Source organism: Uranotaenia lowii, chromosome 1 (assembly GCF_029784155.1).
Source record: "Uranotaenia lowii strain MFRU-FL chromosome 1, ASM2978415v1, whole genome shotgun sequence".
Classification (NCBI taxonomy): domain Eukaryota; kingdom Metazoa; phylum Arthropoda; class Insecta; order Diptera; family Culicidae; genus Uranotaenia; species Uranotaenia lowii.
In genome coordinates, this window is record NC_073691.1 from 165,568,247 (window position 1) to 165,587,783 (window position 19,537).

The following is a 19,537-nucleotide window of genomic DNA, read 5'->3' on the forward strand; positions in this document are numbered from 1 at the left end:
AAATCCAAGCCCCGTGAACTCTTAGACAAATCAATCTTTCTCCCTGTCTTGATGACGAATGCAAATCGTGAAAAGGATTGAACTAAATCAGCTGATCGAAGTAAGAAACAATACAACAGATATGGCAACGATGGCTCACAAAAAATCGGCTCAAGTATCAATTCTTGAAAATTAAACTGTCCAGGTAAGTTGTTTTTAACTGTTGATCATTATTATGATTCTGTAGTGAATGTTTCACATTTCATTTTAAGTTGGCCGAGATATGATGCGGTTCCAGTTTAGAATATTTCCTTCCCACATCTTTCGGAAGTCGCAAGAAGATGTCCCAGGAAGAAGAAGATGTCATTGGAATTAAAAATGCTCAGTGGTTGCTCGAATTGTCAGATGCTTTGCGTTTTGTTGCATCCAGCTTAATCCTGCAGCCGGTGTAGATTCAATCATACCAATTCGAATGCAAGGCAATCGCATGAATGTAGAAACTTAAAACGGAACGACCGGTAAGTTCTAAATTACAGGATAGAAAAGTTAAACGCTTATGAATTTTTTTTGTTCGTCTTTACAGAAACAACACGAACAACATTGGTGGAAATTTGTAACCTGCTTCCACTTATAAACAAAAACTCGTCTTAGTAGCAAATACAAGTAGTTACGGTCCAAGAAGAACCCGGAACAACAAAGACCCGGTGGCCAAAGAGTAAGCGTTAGTTTTTTTTTCTAAACTAGATTAACATTGTTAGGTTATGGTTTTTATGTGATTATTTTTGCACACACCTTTGTTGATATTTATTATCATGTTTGCAAGTTAGTGGATCGAAATTTTATATAAAATCATAATAAACAAATTTTACGATGAATTCCAATTCGTTTCTTATTATGAAAAGAAAGAAATCTTCAAAATTACATCAATTATGATGTAAAGAAAGAAAAGCATCACATATGCCGGAATTTTCAGTGCAATTTGAATTTTACACGTCTTTTACAGGTCTTAAAAATTGTACACGTCTGTTGTAGTTTACAGGCGTGTAAAATTTAACTCGCACTGAAAATTCCGTCATATGTGATGCTTCTTTTTCTTTACATCATATATGATGTAATTTTCCAGATTTTTTTGGTAGTGTGTATGACCAGGTTCGTCGGGTGTCTTCTGATGGACGATGAAACATATGTCAAGACTGACTTCGGACAAATCACAGGTCAAAAATTTTACTTGGCAACGATTCGGCAGGATGTTCCAGCCAAAGTTAAATTTACGTTTGCCGTCAAATTTGCACAAAAATTTATGAATTGGCAGGATGTTTGCAGCTGTAGCAAAAAGCCGAAAGTTTTGGTTAGAAATAAGACAATGACGTCGGAACTATGCCACCCAACTGCCTCCAGTTCCGCCCTATTGAGAAATACTGGGCAACCATGAAGAGGAGACTTAAGGCAAAGGGGAAGGTTGTCAAAGACATCAATCAGATGAAGACCTGGTGGAATAAGATAGCTAAAACGATGAACGAAGAAGGTGGGCGCCGACTGATGAGCCGTGTTACTGGAAAAAATTGAGAGTTCACTCGAAACCGTGACGAATTATTTTATCCGCATTTTTTTCATAAAAGTATGAATAAAACGCTACATTTGTATAAAAAATATCTTGAATTCAATGATAAATAACTGAAATACAGGCCATTGTTTTTGTTCCAAATCTATCTGAAGAAAGCTTTACTTCCTGTCGACCAATTTTGCTTATTTAACTTAACATCACTAGGTAGTTTCACTGAAAATTCCATCAATTTCCAACGCTCACAAAAGACAGTGTAGATTTTTTGTTTCGAGTACTGTCCTCATGGAATCAAAAAGTAAATGAAACAGCTTATATTTTCTAAATAATTTTACCTCTGATTGAACTGTTCTCAACGAAGCTTCCTTTAGACACTTCAAACTGTCGACAAATTGCCCACAATCTCAGCGGCGGACGATTCAACTCGATAGGGCGGGTGGTGGTAAGTTATCTACATCGAGCATCTTTTGTTTACACAGTGAACGTTCCGAATCAGAAGGACCAGAAAAGGTATTAATTTACACACAATTAATAATAGCTGGCATATTTTTTTTTCGTCGGTTTCCACCCCCCGTACAACACACCCTCCCTAAATACACATGAGCTCGAAGCGCGCTCCATGCGCAAGTGCTCTGTAGATTTTTTCATCCCCTACGTTCTGCTGATACGCATCAACGAGGTACTGATTGGTAGGGGATTATCCCTTCTCAAACAGAATGGCTGTTTGGATAGACATCAGTCCTCATCAGTCAGACATCAGTACCTAGGACTCGTTCTGAAGCGGTAACCGCTGCTAGCTAGATTTGGTCTCCGCAATCATCAGTGACCGAGAAACTTGCCGTCGGGTTTTCACGATAGGTTAGCTTTAATTAAAAAAAAGGATTCACAGGTTGCCAGAATAAGTTTTTCAGTCGCTAGTTCTACAGTAATCACTGCGCGATCTTGTCTGATATAATTTGTTTTTCGTGTTAATGATGATTATTATTACTTACATTTTTGCTCAATTAACCTTTAACCTACCTAGTAAATGTTTACAAAAAAATCGATAATGATTTTACCGAATTCTCAACATGCAGAGTCCGTTAAACCGTTTCGTATATTAATGCTCTCTATAATACGAGCGTTTTGTGTAAAAAATTACCGAAATGTTGCTGTTCAAAAGGTGTTGAGTAATATTTACCAAAAAATCTGTGATAATCACCAAAATGTCGGTAATTTTTACCGAACAACTCCGGTAACTTAAACCGAACTATCGGTTATGTTTGCCGAGATACCTGTAGTTATAACCAAAATGCAGTGATTTACCTAAAAAATGTACAGGTTCGACAATTTTAACCAAATGTTCGGTATTGTCAAAAAATTAAATTCGAATGATTTCTTCGAATAACCGGTAACTACACCAAAAAAAAATCTGAAAAGAATCTGAAATGAACTAATTGAACCTTCAGACTATATAAGGCAGTCAGAGTCAAAGGGGTATAAATGACAAAAAGGTCGATTTTAAATTAATGATGCCAAACAATTTTTCATACTTCAAACTTTGTTTGATGATTTTTTCAGATACTTAGAATTTTTTTTACATACTTTTACGTTCGAAAGGAAAATACAAATTTTCAAAACATATTCGGAAATCACAAAACAAGTTAAAAGAGTGTTTTTCTTTTTTTTTGGGATTTGAAACTAATTGGTTTATTCATCCCCATTAAAAGCGTGTTTTCTCTAAATAAGCTTTGATGCACTTACAGCCCTTTGACTTTAAGGGTCTATGTTTCTAAAAGAAATAAAAGCATTGTTGAAGACAACCATTTGTAAGAATAAATAGGAAAATCTTCAGAGTCGGGTATACCAATTCTGTTCATAATGTCCAAGGTTTGTTCAGAAGTTTGAATAATAAACACGTTTAGGTCGTTTCAAATGAGACAAAACTTCATTTTTCGGGCGAACAAAAGAGGGGAAAAAATAATCTAAATACACTTTAATTTTCGGTAAATTCAGTCGCAGCCCGTGGCGTAGAGGATAGCCTTCAAGTCTTCTAAGCCAACGGGCATGAGATCGAATCCCGATAGAATTTTGGACGCATGTTTCCATAGGAAAATCATATTTTATGTTCAACAATCAGTAAATCTATTTCAATCAAAAACTCAATAAAATATCGTGAGATTCTGATTCTAAAACACAAATGGATCACTTAATTCATTTTTTCTTTTCTTTATTGCTTTTGTCAGATACTTTTTGAATGTTTTGGGGATGGAAAAGATATTGTTCTCTTGAATCTTCCAAAATTCTATCGCATTCGCATTTTTAGGTTCAAGCCTGAAATATTGTACTTCGCGTAACTTTTGATCCCATCGATAAAACTTTTAAAAAACATCAGACATGCTAACTTGATATTTCAACAATCACTCTGCAATATTTTAATAAAAAGGGTAGCGTAGTGGCTGGTAAACGGTGGATAATGTGCAACACGAGACCCCATAGTGGTCATATCACCTCTTATTCACAACTCCTATCTCTACCTCCCCGCGGTACCGGCTGGGGTGCGAGTAACCTAAGCGGAGATCGGGTACCCAACCCCGGTGGATGCTTTGGTCGCATGCAGACTGAGAAGGTGGCCGCACGCGTCTGTTCCCCAGGTCAGGGGCGGCGTGCAACAACAACCGAGCGTCTGTTCTCCAGGTCAGGGGCGGCTCAAACAGCGTCTGTCTTGCAGCAAGCGGCTGAATTTATGAAATGCGGCTCCCGCCAGCTAAGTCCAAGATGGCAGCCCCATCGCGGGATAGGGACTTTAGACTAACAACCTACTGCTCCCGATTCATAAACTTGCTACGGAATCCGAAAGAGATGACCAATCTTGAACTTTGGCGACGACTTTTAGCATGTAAACCCGGACACGAATTGGAACTTGGAATGTTTTAACCCTTGCTCAACAAGGCAAGCTGGCTCAACTTGCTAGAGAAGCTAGCCGCCTCAAGCTTGAAATTCTGGGACTGAGCGAAGTCCGTTGGCCTAATACTGGAGAACACAAGACACAATCCGGGCAAGTCCTGCTTTACTCTGGCATACGAGGAGAACATGCTACTCGGGAACGAGGAGTTGGTTTCCTGTTAAGCCCGCAGGCCTACGCGGCCCTCATTAGATGGGAACCGATAAACGAAAGAATAATCGTAGCCAGATTTAGAACACGGGTTAGAAACCTTACAATGGTCCAGTGTTATGCGCCAACTGACGTTGCCGACTTGCAGGAGAAAGAGCAGTTTTACAGTCAACTGAACAGCGTGGTTGAGAGAATTCCGAAGGGTGACATTCAAATCCATTTGGGCGACTTCAACGCAAAAATTGGCTCCGACAATCAGGACCTTGAGCGCATCATGGGGCGCCATGGCCTAGGACAGATGAGCGAAAACAGAGAGCTGTTTGTAGAATTTTGTGGCAACAACAACATGGTGATCGGTGGATCGCTCTTCCCCCATCGACCAGCACATAAGGTCACTTGGGTATCCCGAGATGGCCGAACGGAAAATCAAATTGACCACATCTGCATCAGCCGAAAATGGAGAAGGAGCCTTCTTGATGTCCGCAACAAGCGAAGCGCAGACATTGCGTCTGACCATCACCTCGTCCTTGGCGAGATACGACTGAGAGTTGCACGTGTCCAACGGCGCGAGGAGAAAGTCGGGTGTCGATCAAGCTTGCAAAAAATCAACTCAACGAGTAAAAATCGGCTCATACGAACGGGAGTGTGAGGCGGAACACAAAAAAAAATCCACCCAAGGCTGAGCGAGAGTAAAAAAAAATCAAGATTCCTTTTTGAACCATACTCACCAAGCGGCGCTTACTCGCTCGAAAAAAAAATCGCTCTAGTGGTGAGTAGAGTCAAATTCGGTGGCTAGAAAATCTGCTCACGCACAACAGGTATGATTTTTTCTTCGGTGGTGAGTTGAGTCGAATCTCCAGGAGCTTGAGTCTGATGGGAAAAAAATCCGTAGAGTAAAAATAAAATCCGCTCACAGGTAGGCTGATTTTAAATCCTTGAGTCGGGAAGAGTCCTTTGGTTTTGACTCGCTTGAGTATTTTTTTTTTGACTCGCTTGAGTATTTTTTTTTTACTCGCTTGAGTATTTTTGTTCTGACTCCGATTTTTTTCGGGCAGCTTGATTTTTTTTAAATTTTGACTCAAGGTTTTTCTGGCTTGCTTGAGTCGTTTCATTTTGACCGGCCTGCGTCGTTATTTCTACTCGCTTGAGGCGTATGGAATTTGGATTCGGGCTCGGCTCGTTGTTCGTGTGGAGTGCACTGGTAGAGAAGATTAATTCCTTTACCTGTATCATACAGGCTGTATGTACTAGGGCAGGCGTTTGGGTTTGATTTAAATTAAAATTGTTCTATTCGCGCTGTTTGCTTGCGTCGCTGATTCTAGTGCGTTATAAAAATTACAAGAGAGTCATAAATTTCTGTCTGTAAACTGTTATAGAAAATGAAGCCAATTTTGTTTATGATCAAAACGTTAATGCAATTATTTATTATGGTCCATATTCAAATTATCAAAACTGATAAAAACTTTGAACTTTGATTGCAAAATTGAATTTTGATATTTTGGAAACTGTAATTCAAGATTCAGAAGTCACTTTGAAAATTTCTAAATTTTACATTTTTAATACAAATTATATGATTTACAATTATTGTAACTCAAGGTTAAAAATCAGCATTCAAAATTCAACCTACAAATTTCTTAACCTACAAATTTCAAATTACAGAATTGAAATTCAAAATTATAAATTCATAATCCCAGATAAAAATTTCAAAATTAAATTCACAAAAAGCAAAATTTGAAATTTTAATTTCCAAATTCAAAATTTAACCTACAAAATTTATGATTATTAATAGTTTTCAATTTTTTATTCAAAACTTGAAATTTTTAATTCTTAATTAATAATACTGAATTGAAATACAGACCCCGTTCGTTTTTGGCAACATTCGATTTTGGCAACCCAAAAAGTTCGGGCATGTTGCCAAAAATGAACGGGGTCTGTATCTAAATAAAAAAATCTAGATTTAAACCTTCATTTCATGATTTTTTATTTTCCCTCAGAAATCATTTGAAACAGTTGGAAATTATGTGTACAATAAAAAAAAATTTAAATAAAATACGAGTTAAGGAGTTATGAGTTTTTTTTTGGATTTTAAACAAAATTATGAGTTATGAGTTACTTCCGGACACTTATTTTATATTCTTCGTGATCTAGAAATGTTCATGAGACTGTAATAATTTTTAAATTTTGAATATTCAATAAAGAATTGAAATATATGAATTAGGAAAATTCTAAGTTTTTACATTTTAAATTTAAACATTCGGATTTTTAATTTAAAATTTCAAATCTCTGATTTTAAATTTTGAATTTCAAATATGCATTAAATTTCGAATTTTGAATGTTAAATTTGAAATGTAGTGTTTTAATTTGTAATTTTGATTTTTTATTCTTGATTTTGCCTTATAATTTTGAATTTCAATTCTGGAATTTGAAATTTATATTTAAGAAATTTGTAGGTTAAGAAATTTGTAGGTTGAATTTTGAATGCTGATTTTTAACCCTGAGTTACAATAATTGTAAATCATATAATTTGTATTAAAAATGTAAAATTTAGAAATTTTCAAAGTGACTTCTGAATTTTGAATTACAGTTTCCAAAATATCAAAATTCAATTTTGCAATCAAAGTTCAAAGTTTTTATCAGTTTTGATAATTTGAATATGGACCATAATAATAATTGCATTAACGTTTTGATCATAAACAAAATTGGCTTCATTTTCTATAACAGTTTACAGACAGAAATTTATGACTCTCTTGTAATTTTTATAACGCACTAGAATCAGCGACGCAAGCAAACAGCGCGAATAGAACAATTTTAATTTAAATCAAACCCAAACGCCTGCCCTAGTACATACAGCCTGTATGATACAGGTAAAGGAATTAATCTTCTCTACCAGTGCACTCCACACGAACAACGAGCCGAGCCCGAATCCAAATTCCATACGCCTCAAGCGAGTAGAAATAACGACGCAGGCCGGTCAAAATGAAACGACTCAAGCAAGCCAGAAAAACCTTGAGTCAAAATTTAAAAAAAATCAAGCTGCCCGAAAAAAATCGGAGTCAGAACAAAAATACTCAAGCGAGTAAAAAAAAATACTCAAGCGAGTCAAAAAAAAATACTCAAGCGAGTCAAAACCAAAGGACTCTTCCCGACTCAAGGATTTAAAATCAGCCTACCTGTGAGCGGATTTTATTTTTACTCTACGGATTTTTTTCCCATCAGACTCAAGCTCCTCGGGAGTCTGCTAAACTCACCACTCGGATGAGTAGGGAGTTGATATTGAGCAAGAGACCTAAGAGTGGTGATTTTATTTGACTCGGCTCTGTGCTGGTTAGCTTGAGCGAATTCTCTACCCAACTCAGGCAGCAGAAGGATGGAGTCAAAGAAAAAATCGACTCGGGCAAAAAAAAATCAAAATTCGCAAGCTTGGTGTCGATACGACGTCCGCCGGTTGGAGAATCCAGAGGTGAAAAGGGCATACGTTGAACAGCTAGAATCCCGAGCCTCGGAGCTGCCGACAGACGGAACAGTCGAAGAACAGTGGTGTGGAATCAAGAATGCCTTTATCACGACGAGCCATGGTACTCTCGGTAAAGTTTGTGGAAGAAGGAGTGAATGGATGACGGATGAAACTTGGAGGATGGTCGATGATCGGAGAAAGGCGAAAGTCGGAATTGAGCAGGCATGTACCGGGTCAGCCAAAGCAGCCGCCCGCTTACGATATGCGGAGCTGGAAAAGGCAGTTAAACGAGCTTGTAGACGAGACAAGAGAGCCTGGACAAACTCCCTAGCCGAAGAGGGAGAAAGAGCCGCCGCCAATGGAGATATCCGATTACTTTATGACATTTCTCGCCGCCTCAGTGGTGCAAGGACTAATGCAAGAATGCCGCTAAAAGACCGAGCAGGTCAGTTATTGACCGATCGAACAGATCAGCTCAAACGATGGACTGAGCACTTCGAACAACTCTTCCGAGTCACGAATAGCGATGGCCAACAGAATCTGCAGCTCGAAGCGCCAACAGTAAGTCGCATAAATGGCGTCAACTCGGAAGCGCCTTCGCTGGCTGAAATAGAAGCGGCAATCAAAAACATGAAATCCAACAAAGCCCCTGGGATCGATTGCATCCCTGCTGAAATGCTGAAAGCCGACCCTGCCCTATCAGCACAAATGTTGCACCGTCTTTTCGCTGACATCTGGGATACTGCAACATTCCCGGCCGACTGGATGCAGGGTATCCTCGTAAAGGTCCCGAAGAAAGGAGACCTGACAGAGTGCGGTAACTGGCGAGGCATAACGTTGATCTGTACAACCCTCAAAGTACTCTGCAAAGTGATTCTGAACAGGATCCAGGAGAAAATAGACGCTACACTCCGACGGCAACAAGCTGGATTCCGATCCGGACGATCATGTGTGGACCACATCACAACGCTACGAATCATACTGGAACAAATCAACGAATTCCAGGACTCTCTTCTGCTGGTGTTCGTTGATTTCGAAAAAGCATTCGACCGACTTAACCATGAAAACATCTGGGCGGCTCTAAGGCGACGAGGGGTCCCAGAGAAACTAGTCCATCTCATCGAAGCACAGTATGAGGCATTTTCGTGCAAGGTCTTGCACGACGGTGTCTTGTCCGAACCAATCCCGGTAACTGCTGGAGTGAGACAAGGATGTATTCTATCACCGCTACTTTTTCTGATCGTAATGGATGAGATTCTGATTGGATCGATTGACTGTGCACCGAACCGAGGATTGCCGTGGAATCCTTCAACAATGGAGCAACTGAACGACCTTGACCTGGCTGACGATATTGTTTTGCTCGCCCAAACACAACCAGATATGCAGAGCAAACTCGACGACCTCACCGAAAGTTTCAAGGCAGCAGGTCTCAAAGTCAATGTCGGAAAGACCAAGTCGATGGAGATCAACACAGGAAATCCCTCCAGTTTCATGGTAGCTGGGCAACAAGTTGAGAAAGTGGAGTGCTTCCAGTATCTTGGTAGCCAGATTACGCCTGATGGTGGTACCAGAAAAGACATCGAAACACGGATCAGAAAGGCCCGATTTGCATTTGCGACTCTCCGAAACATCTGGCGGTCACGCCAGATCTCTCTACGAACAAAAATCCGAATCTTCAACTCAAACGTCAAATCCGTATTGCTGTACGGGTGCGAAACTTGGTGCACGTATGCGGTAACGACGCGAAAACTGCAAGTATTTGTAAATCGCTGCCTGCGGAATATTATCCGCGCTTGGTGGCCTGGCAACTGGATCTCGAATGAGGAACTACATCGCCGGTGTCATCAAAAGGCGCTGGAAATCGAGATTCGGGAACGTAAGTGGAGATGGATTGGGCACACGCTGCGAAGAGATGAAAACGAGATTTGCAGAGAGGCGCTAGATTGGAATCCAGAAGGTCATCGAAGAAGAGGCAGACCCAGAAATTCGTGGCGGCGAAGCCTAGCCGCTGAAATCCGAACTGTCGACGAGAATCTTGACTGGGACCAGGTGAAGACGCTGGCTCCGGATCGTCAACAGTGGAGGTCTTTTACCACGGCCCTATGCACCGGAGGATCGGCGCGGGATCATTAAGTAAGTAAGTAAGTAGCGTAGTTTCTGAGATATAGCAGTTTCGATGGTGAAAGTCCAAAAAGTCCGATTTTTTTAGAATTACTGTAATTCAGGCTATACAAACTTAAGAATGCTCTAATTTTGTGATATAATAGTGTGATAGTTGATCTATCTTACGTAGAAAATTATATCAAAAAATATCAGAGAAAAAAGTTAAGGAAGTTCAATGTCGAAGTGGCATTGTTCGTGCTTCCAATTTCTATACAATTATGAACGGTACTGTACATGGAGTGTATATGTGGAAGATCCAGTACACTGACAAATCATTTCATACATTAATGTGTGATATTTCACACATTTTGGAAATAAGTAGACCAACACATTAAATGTGCGAAAGTACTGCTACGTGGTGCAATTGGCTAACGCGCCGATGTACTGAAGCGAAAATTGTAGATTTAAGTCCCGTCCGTGAGCTGTTGTTCTAATCTTATATTTCTCTTATACTTTCCATCGCCTTTGAAGATGTGATATGTAATTTATCAGGTAACAAGATGTACCAAGACGAACTCAAAACATAAGATTTGAGTTTTTTTTTTAAATTTCTTTAATAACCAAACCTTGTGAATCTGTCATCGAAATTGGGCTTGCAAACGGGGAACAAAACGGGCAGTGCTAAATCGCAGAGAACATTTCCCTTGTTTTATTATTATCAATGTTTTAACGAGTTACAAAGTATGTTAATTTTCGTTAAATTCATAGAAATTTTAGGCTCCCGTTGTCAAATTTGGCTCAAACTTTAGCATCGGGTTCAGGCCTAGGATCAATTTTAGTCTGAATCTTTAATCAGTATTCCCCCTTTTCAAACTTTCAAGATAGAAATGTATACATATATCTTATGAAAAGAGCATTGCCCAACGCAGATCTTTTTAGTTGAATTCTCTGTACTTAAATCGAAGGCTAAATTATCTATTTATGACCAGTAGACCGAATCGATTTGGGGTCTTTTTGAAATTTCTCAAACCCTGCATGACCCGAAGATCTAAAACCCTATGTATGTGTGATTGAAATGCCTTCAATGTCAAAAGACATTCCTGCATTCAACAAGCTATGACTCGGTTATCTGAAGAAATACTAAGTCACGATTTTTGACCATTTTTGTTTGTTAAATTCTGCAAAAGTCGCCGATCAGTATTGAACTTAAACGAAGCTTTTTAGACCTCAGAGTTTAAGAAATTTGAAAATGATCCCAAGTGAATCAGTCTAATGGCTTAGTTATCTTATGTTGATATGAACTGATTTGTAGAATTTGATAAAAAAAGACTTGAGAAGTAAAATCTTAACCACATAAAATTCAATAAGCTGATTGAAGGAAGTTAGAAAAAGTTTAATACTGTTTTCATGTAATTGGAATCTTCTTCTATGAATGTTGCGGAGAGAAGTGCTTTAGGAGATGATAAGTTAATTTGCGTGGCACTCAGCGGGTGTGTGAGATGAACGAAAACACTCCTATCACCTGACTTCACTCCTCATTAATATTTGGGACTTAGCGGTCTTCAATTAGCGGAACCAAAAAATAGCGAAACTTTTTAATTCGCTAGCTCAAACAAAATTTGACGGCAAAATTAAACCGCTAACAAAAAGTAAGCGGACTAATAAGCGGTTAGCGGATCAGAGTTTTTGTGCGAACACTGAGTAATAGAGACACACAAAAATTACTCTTTATGTTTGATGATGACGTAGGAGATTTACATAAGTGAAATAGAAGCACCAAACAGGCTAGAGACCTCTTAACATGAAGGGAGTTTGTATGAACTTTCTCTTCAAAATACCGTCTTAAACAATGATCAGCTTTAAAAAAACAGCTTTATTGTGTTTATAAATTATTATTATGAACTTATTTTTTTTAGTTTAAAATTTAATAGCATAGCATAGCATAGCATGGGGTGACTACACACACATTTTGCATTGGCTGATACAAGAGCAGGGTGTCGACTACTTGGAAAAACCTGGAAAATCAGGGAATTCAATTTGCATCAGGGAAAATCAGGGAATTTTTCCAACAATCAGGGAAAAAATAATGATCCTGATTTTATTTGAAGAAATTAAAACGTCATAGTCATAGTCATAATGGATTTAAACGTACGATTCTGGGATGAGCATAAAAATGAAGTGTTAAGTCGATACCTGACCTCGAAGTTTCTCGGCAGATCCCGTGCAATAGATTTGCTGAAAGCTTTTAAGGAAGGTCTTGGTAGTATCCCTCTGAATAAGTTGCTGCAAGTATCGATGGTTGGGCCAATGTAAATTGGGTTTTTTTACGTGGGCTAAAGCAGGATACCCAAAATAATGGTGACAAGCTTCTGGACTTGGGAAGTTGCGGATTACATATTAGCGATACAAAATTGGTCAAAAAGGATTTGAGAAGACTTTGACTATATTGACAGATACTGGACGCGTTAGTGAATCCTCGGCAGATTTAGCAGTATTCCGGAGTGATTGCCAGAGGCGATAAATTTGATAATGATGACCGTAGCAAAGAAAGGCTGGATCATTCTTGGAGTGGAGTGCTAGCAAATGCCAAGTGTCCAGAATTCTTCAACATCATCAAAATGATCTGCTGCCTTTCACATGGCAACGCGAATGTTGAACGTGGTTTTTCAGTAAATTCCGAATGTTTCTTCGAAAATATGCGTGAAGAATCAGTGGTGGCTAAACTAGGATTACCATATCCTGCTACGCCAAAAAGAGTACATTGAGGAATTTTTTCAAAATTTTTAATTCAAACGCCATTTATTCAAAGCCGTGATGTATTAGGTCATTCAAATAGCGCCAATTTGATGCAAGAAGATATGTGACTAAATTGACAAATACTCAATATTTTAAGTTGAATTATTCAAAGTTTCGATTTTATAATGAGAAAACGCACCAAAGTTGATAAAAAATACTGAATTTTTAAATAGTTTTTTCAGAGGCGTAGTTTTTCACTCTTCAAAAACATTATTGCTGATTTGTTCGCTTTTGATTTGTGTACTATGCTTTTAGCAAGCTGTTGTTATGCATATTGCCTACTGCTCAGGAGTTCATTGCATACTCAAAGGCGCTTATTTTGAACGAAACGTCTAGATTGAATCCGTGAATGTACTGGTTATTCCTTCCATAGGAATCCATCCTTTGAAACATTTAACAAATGAGCAAAACTGAAGTGTTGTGCAACGAGTGCATAAAAAGTTGAAATTTTTGGATTTATAAGAATACAATCTTCATGCATCGGAAGAAATTATTTAATTTATATGAGAAAATTTCATTTTTTTCCTTCCACCAGAAAAAAAAGAGTCCATTTGGTAAAATTTCACAAAAAGAAAAGTACGCTCATTTTTCGATCGAAAAAGAGTACATGTACTCTTAAAAAAGTACGTATGGTATCCCGCTAAACGACAAACTATGATGCTGTTTTTTATGCTGGAGGGATAAAATCAGTCCAAATTTCCAACAAACTTATTCAGAGAAACGGAGGCAATTTTTGGAAGACGCACAGATTAAGGCTGATAGCTTGCAAGAGAAAATTGTTATGCTGAAATCATAAGAATTTCTACAAGTGGATCCGAACTGGCTGACTTATCTTAAAATGTTTAATATCACAAGTAATACTTCCATGAAAATTATCGTAACAAATTAGTATTCTCGACTCAAAGCTTTCTGTGCGTTTATTTTCGGGGGAAATATATTTTTTATAACTGTAAGTTGCTTTCTCAGGTTGTTTTTCAACCTGGAATTTTCTGGAAAAACGACTGGAAAATCAGGGAAAAGCAGGGAATTTTATTACCAGATATGAGTCGACACCCTGAAGAGGTACAACTGATAATCATAACCAACACAAGATGACAAAATAAGTACCTGGATTCAGTTCTTATTTCAAGTGTTACCGTAAACTGGGGAAACTTGGATCAACATGAAATTTTTGCAGATAATCATCATTAACTAAGTAAAAAGTTGAAATATCTGAAAACTGTTTACTACTTTTGATAGCCTATATATTGAGTAACAAATAAGCTTAATTTGATTTTTATTAGAAGATTTTTGATATAACTTAAAATGTAATTTTAAAATCTTAAATAATCTGGTTTTTCGAAAGCTCACAAACAAACATTTCTTCTGATCAAATTTAAGCATTTAGGAGCAAATGGGTTGTTTTGTGTGAAAGTTCAACTTTTTTCTTTCTTAAGGTTTAGTTTGAGTGTTATTTTTTGGTCATTTTTTGAAATTTTTTGGATATTGAAAAAGGGTGATTTTCCACGAGAAAGTCCGTATAGTAAAAATGACCAAAACCCTATCAAATGATTCAATTTGAAGAAAAAAAGAACATGGGAACAGTGTGAGGACCTAGAGAATTGCATGAAGGCAAAGTTTCATTTGTTTTTGAGGCCAAAAAAAATTGAAAAATGTTTATAATTTTTACCCCTAGATGTATGTAGCAACATTTTCCATCTTTTGATTATAAATGTTTTTGAAAAAAAAACGCTGAAAAAATCAGTTTAGTCCTAACAAAAATGACTGTTATTAATGTTTATGCTTTCTGTGCTAAATGGCACCATACCAATAATTTTGAAGATATTGAGGTACGTAAAAACCATAGTGATCAAAGTTTCCCCGAAAATTTAAATCTGGTTTTGTAACAAACATTTATTTACAACCACCAATGTCGTTTGAATTAACTGCAATCAATGATCATGTTTTATATTCCTCACCTCAGTAAGGGTTTTAAAAATTTTAGATATTACGAAAAAGCAACCCCTTCCAAAATATTCAATATTTAATGAAAAAAGTGATCAAAGTTCCCCCAGTTTACGGTACTTTTGAAAATCAGTGTGGTACCATATCTATGTGGTTTATCTATAGGTGGGGACAATCAAAACTTTAGTATTAGTTTATTGTATCCATAAAGTTGTTTATGAACGATTGTGACGTAACGCGACGCCATCACGGAGTCCAGTATTAGGCGTCCGGATGTAGTCATAGAAACTTATTAGGAAGAAGGTCTGGGACGCAAATAAGTTTGTTTATTATTTAGTACTCATAGCGCGCAGTAAAGAGCCTGTAATAAAAACAAAAGAGACGCAATCTGATCCTTTTAAGAATAAATCATCTAGCAACCCCGCTTTCATTTGAGCGCAGCACTGCTTTGCTTCAAACTTCACATGACTTCAATTTTGGTTGCGTTTACTTTTTTTCGGAAGTGGTTTTTGGTCTAGTCTGCTGTTTTACCAAGCTGTTTTTTGGTATTGTCATCAATTGAAAAAAGTGCAATCATGGAGTGTTTGGCAAAAAAATTGTTCTAACAAAACCTGCCCCGGATTTAAAAATATATTTTTCTTCCGGTTTCCGACTGAGCCAAAAACAAAAAACGGGAGAAATTGCTCGCATTCTGCCATCTTTCGGGGTATTCTGTACTGGAATCCGCAAATTTCATTGGTAAACTTTCCATTTCGACTCCGCTGATCCGGGAACATCTTGTGCAGTCAATGAAAACTCAAAATTAAAAAAAAATATCCTACATATTTATCATTAAATAAAATCATAACTAACCAATTAAGTACCAAGAAATAAGTCCTTGAGAATCTAGCTTGTAATTGAAATAGAGCATTCAAAAACTATGTTTTGATTACCCTTTGTTTACAGATATGAATGATAATACTTTCGCTACCGCCGCTTTCGCAATTCCAAATTTTCCAGTTTGACAAGTCTTTTGCTCGATTGGAATGACACTGACAGGAAATCGAAAATTCCAATCGTGACATTTCGTCTCTTTTGTTTATAGAGGCTCGTTAGCGCGCAGTACTGGGCGTCAGGAAGAAAAAGCATAAAGAAAAGGGTGCTTTGATTTTGATTTTTTAAATAACATAGAACGTTGCATGACGTCGATGAATGGCGACTTCAACGTCGAGACGCTCATGAACGTTTGTGACGTAGCAATCAAAACATTGAAAAAACTTATTCTCACACTCGTGCAAGAGTAGTCTTGTCCCCACCTATAGATAAACCACATGGGTACCATATTGCACACCACGACAAGTCAATGTAATAATGGTAAGTAAGATCTGAAACAGCAAAACAAACTCTTAAGGTGCAGAGAACTCGTACGACCCAGAAAGCTGTTTCAAAAGGGATCTGGAAGGTTACAATTTAGGAAATCCTACTTGGCAGATAGGATTGAAAAGTTTTAACATAAAACAATCTCACCAAAATCCATCGTCAGCCGACACTGACTTCAAACACTCCTTAGCGTGATGTTCGTGATGAACTCTTCGGGTGTTCAAATCCATTTCATCTTCACATTTCATAACTATTAGGCAAAAATTGAACCTTTTAATTTATGGTTCAAGATACTTGAAAATTTGCCAGCCAAAAAAAAAACACAACCATCATCGACGGTCACAGCCTACCAAGACCTAAAACTTTCCAAATCATGGTTTTAAATTTGTTTTGTAGAAATTTTTTAATTCTTTTTAGTTTAAAATTTTATTTGTGTAAATTGCAGTTATTAAAGATTCTAAAATTTCTATTTTCGATTTGAATTCAATGTTCAATGATTTTTCGGACCTGTTACTCCAAATGGAATCTCGTGAATAACCCTCTTGGAATGATTAGTTTGTTTTTCTCATTCTCACTCCAATGATGGTTGTGATTTTTTGCTTTGATGCTCAACCAAGTTTGCTGGAACAAAACAAAAAGAGGGAGTAGGTACCGTTCACACCACAAATGATTTAATCAATCACCGCAGCACGATCATCGGGCCGAAAGAGCTGCTCCCTTCCGGGGAAATTAGAACCAAAAAACCGGAAAATGAGATGTTACAAACAGTACGCACCCGCACATTAGGGTTTTTGCGGCACCCCTCTCTTTTGATGATTGTAATGGGTCGATAATGTATTTATAAAAAGTTAAGCACGTGTTAGCCCCCGCCGAGTAAATTACACTCATCAAGATTTTCCGAGGGTTTCTATCTTCTTTCATTGGATGGATCAACTTTGATACAGTCCTAAATTGTTACCCTGGAGAACACTTCCTATGGGACAGAAACCGGAACAATCGGAAGTTACGTGTCTATCAAGATTCGATCTGACACCGGTAGGGATTCGTCCGATTCAATCCTATACCGGAAGATGATGGGAAATGTAAACAAATATCCGTGGCTAACGCGTGTGGCTACGCTCTCGACAGAAAAAAGTACCGGACGATTAGGTTGACAAGATAATTCGATTGGAATCATTGTAATTCAATATACGCTTAAAATCCATCTAGGTTTGAGGTAGACGACTTTTTCCTTTTCGTTTCGTTCTAGTAGAAAAAATAGACATCTCCGAAAGGATAGGATTATTATTGCGTGAGAAGGTTCCGTTTACGTCCCGATGTAGTTTGTTATCAAATATCCCTTTCAAGAAGCAGATCCTAGCTTACCGATAGATGAATAATTTGGAATCCACTGAACCATAAACAAAAAATGAAGGTCACATAGAAACCAAATTTGAATATAAATATAGAGGAAATAAAAAGCATAATACGAGCATCCGGGGCGAAGAGTGTACCACTCTTTTCCACGAAAGTACGTATTTTTAAACCAAAACAAACGAATATGAGCAACTCTTGGTTGCTTCCTACAGTTCTTTATTTCTTAACTATTAAGTTAACTGTTTTTCAATTACACGAGCATACAAACATTTAATAACCAAATTGGTTATGATTTTTAAGACCTATAATAAAGTTTTAAAGATGAATAAATCAACAATCTTTTATCTGTCCTTATGTTGGACAAATTGTTCCTCAAGATTTCCCTCCACTGAAGTTTTGATTATTCTTTAAAGCTTCAAGGTATGAGTCGCTTCAAAAAAAAAAGTAGGGGAGATGAGGGCATAATGGCCACCTTAAGGGGGGGGTAGGGTCTGACGGGTAAAAAAAACACCATTTTCACGATTTTTTTCTAGAGCTATCGTTCAAACAAATGTATTAAAATTTTTTGCATTATACAGTGCATTGTTAAAAGAACATTTAGTTATTTTTTCGTAGAAAAATATTGAAAAATGAACCGGTGACGGAGCACTTTCGAGGATGCCTTTTAGAAAACAGGATTTGCGGTGGACACTGTATCTCAACACAGAATCATCTGAAATCAAAAAATCCGAGCAAAATATTTATATTAGATGTTTTTCTGGACCCCAACGTTTTTATTTAACTTAAAAAAAATTTTATGAAATTTTTGTGGCTGTTTGAAGTAAAAACTACGATTTTTCACGAAAAAATCCGCCATTTTTTATCTGTAAAATCTCCCCAAAGTAAAAAAAATAAAAAAAACGTTGGGGTCTGGTATTTTATATGTAGAAAATATGTTCCAAATTTGAAAAGAATCGGATAAGTAGTTTTCAAATGACGATGTCCACGGACTTTAAAAATGTGCTTTCGAGAAAAACGCGTTTGAAGTTTCTGCTCTTGCTTTCTTGCAGTATTAAATAGGAGGAGATAATGGCCTATAATTTCTACAGTTTTGCTTCAATTGACTTGAAAATTTGACACAACATTCTTGAAATGTTTTACAATAAAAAAATAAAAAAATAAAAAAAAAGATTTTTTGAAAGTGTTAAACCCTACCCCCTACCCCCCCCCCCCCCCCCCTCCCCCCTTAAGGAAAACGCTTATTTAACCATAGAGAACAGCTGTAATGTGTGAATTACATCATTGTTTCGTGTTCAGACACTCAAATAGTCTATTGCCTAATTTGATGAAACTTGAAAAAGTAGATAAACACGTTTAAAAATGCATTTTAAAAATTTTTGCCGAAAGCTGAAAACCAGTCGCTGTAGAGGCATAATGAGAAACCCCCCGAGGCAGTATGAGCACCATTAATGAAGGCATAATGAGCGTTTTCTGCCGGGGAATCTAGCAGCGAATTCGACTTAATGAAGTACTTGTATCGTCTGACGATTTGGCCTATTGGTTAGATGTCGGAGAGGTAATCAGTAGGCTCGAGTTCGATTCCTGGTCGAGGTGATTTTTTTTTCATTTATCATTCATTATCATTATTGCACTAAACGGTGAGGCGTAGATTCATCAAACAAAGCAATAACAAAATAATCTAGATCTGTTTGTAGAATTCAAAGAATAAACACATGCTCATACATTATGTTTCTGGTGTTTTGTTTGACGGACGATGCTTTGATGCTATTAGCCGTATAATGTAACAATAAAAAAAAATCAATCATGAAATGGTATGTGCAAAAAAAATCCCCTCGAACAGGAATCGAACTCGAGTCTATTGATTACTTCTCCGACACCTTACCAATAGGCC